Here is a 2450-nt window from a genome sequence, read left to right on the forward strand (position 1 = left end):
CCACACTTATAGCTTCTCTCACTCCTTGGAGTCTCAGACCAGCAGAGACTTCCTATGCTTGAAGAAGGGTGACTGAGCCTGAAAGCTTGCCAAGAACTTTCTTCCAACTACTCAGCTGGTCTAATAAAATATACTGCATCTTCTCAAAGAGCCTTGCCTTTCTAACGCAGGGCTCTTGGCTTGGGTGAGCCCGGGCAGAATTGTGTACTGCCCCCCCACCCCCGCGACAGAGCCCAGCCCCTCCAGCAGCACACTCAGCTTTAAGACCAACACTTCCCCAGCCAACTGTCCCCAAAGCACACACAGCTGGAGGTGGATTACGTCCACTCAGGTCCCCAACACCCCTTCTCTCCACCAGGCCTTTACGCAAGATGCCACACGACCATCCCCTTGGGGTGGCCCTGGCCTGTTTTCAGCCTCTTTGCTTTCGGGGCATGGACTCAAGTTCCTCCATCTGGTGACTGCGGTGCCTTGATTTGAAGTGAGCACAGGACAGGAGTAGGTGGAGGGGACCTGCTCCTGTCGGCAGCCCCGCGGCAGTGCTGACAAGTCCTTTGCTGCACAGCGGGGTTTAATTTGAGACCTTGCAGTGATCTCTGCCCATGTCCACACAACAGGGTCTCCCTGGGGTTTCTCATTTATCCTGTGAAATGAAGACTGCTCTGTGGTTGAGGTGGGGAGGAGGGGAGGAGGCAGTACTTCTCCTTTGCCGAGGTGTAACGTTACTTTCTGTATAAAAGGACTTTTGTGGTATCTTATGCCTGACACCAGTGAAAAATCCCTCCATGGGGAGTGGTACAGAGTCAACACCCTTTCAGTAATAATCCCCAGAGTTTTGCTGAAGACAAAAAAAAAAAAAAAGCAAAGGGAGGCAAGGGGGCTAGAAAATAGAAAAGGCCAGTGACGCAAAGGAGAGGTCATTCAGGATGGAAAGAGCTGCGCTGTGGAGACACTCAATTTTGAAATGAAATGTAGGATTTAATGTCCAGGGTGCTGCATCCAGCTTTGAACTTCCCTCTCATTCTCTCCTCCCCTTCTCTTTCTGCCAAATGTATTTCTCAATGGACAGCAAACCTTTTTTGTGAAGACTGAAATAAAATTAAGGTATTAAATATGTGGGGTTTCTCTTTCTTGGACCTTTCATTTTCCCTGCTGGACAAGGCATGGGGTGAAGGTTGCACTTTTGTTCTGCTGTTTTTCATTTGTAGCATGCTCTCCGTGCTGTTGAAATAACCTAGAGGAGTAAATCTCAGCCAGGGTGACTGGGCACTCTGGGGTGCCATCAGATTTTTTTTAATGGAGTCACACAATATTAGTGCTGCTAGTTGTGTCTATATCTGCATATGAATCATAAATAAAATGCAGAAGTTTCAGAAAGGAATCAATAACGTAAATAAATTGCGGATTTACTCTGCCATGTTTGCTTTGAAATATCTGTTGGATTTTTTTTTTAAATTTTTTTAATTCAAAGAATAATAGAAAGTTGCAACAAACAGGTATGCTTGTCAAGGATTAGCTCAGTTTGCTAACACACACATTGTATTCACCTGCATTGGCTGGGAATTGAACCCAGGTCTCCTACATGGCAAGCAGGAATTCTACCATTGAACCACCAATGCTTGAGTTAGCAAAGTACATGGTGAGGCCCCTGGAAAGAAAAGGTGATGGTGACTCTTCCCTCCATTCCAGTTCATTCCAAGGAGAAACAAGCCAGAGGTTTTGGGAGCTCTTCAATGCCATGGCCCAAAGCTGATCAATAAGCCCTAGCCAGAACTGAAAGAAACAGCCTGCACTGGAAAAGAGGGGAAATGTCACCATGGGGAAGCGATTGAGCCACCTTTGGCGTGTTTGTTTCTTTGTCTTGCTTGCACAAGGACCCCAAATCCCTTTTTGAGCTCCTGCTTTCCATTCAACTCCCTCCTTTGCTGGGCTGGGTGCTGGGGGGATCCTGACCTGCAGTGATTAAAATCATCCGAGAACGTGGGAGCCCAAGAGGGGCTGGATGGACAAAGCAGACGCCTGCATGTGTGGTGTCTGTGCTACAGACTGGGCATTTGGCTGTTCCTTTCCCTTTTTCTGTATTGATTTTTGCAGTCATCCTTCACTGGCCCCAGGGCAAGAGGAGGGAGATTTAAAAAAAAAAAAATTCCCCATGTTGCAAACCAAACCAGCCAAATCAACTCCAAATACGTGAGTCTGTGCAGAACCATAAGTGACCTGACTACCGGCAAACATCCTCCAGCCCCATCTGGGACTTCAGATGTCCCCAACTCCTTTGAGGGGCATCCTACATGCTGGGGTTTGGATGCCCCCGAGTTTTGCTTGCCCTCAGCCATATGGCCACAGGAGCAAGCTTGGCAGGAGTCTCCCATGTCCATAAAGTGACATAAAGCCAAGATCTCCCCACTCCAGCAGCTAAATTGGAGATTAATGATGCATTACCTTTGTGG

At 47.7% G+C, this 2450-nt stretch overlaps 1 non-coding gene across 1 annotated transcript; it reads right to left on the reverse strand.

The window, feature by feature from the left end:
• Positions 1 to 1548: 1548 nt before the first annotated feature.
• TRNAG-GCC (transfer RNA glycine (anticodon GCC)) lies at positions 1549 to 1619 on the reverse strand. The gene has a single exon. It is a non-coding gene; the product is annotated as a tRNA-Gly (tRNA).
• Positions 1620 to 2450: the final 831 nt, after the last annotated feature.

This window comes from Alligator mississippiensis, chromosome 11, assembly GCF_030867095.1.
Source record: "Alligator mississippiensis isolate rAllMis1 chromosome 11, rAllMis1, whole genome shotgun sequence".
Classification (NCBI taxonomy): Eukaryota; Metazoa; Chordata; order Crocodylia; family Alligatoridae; genus Alligator; species Alligator mississippiensis.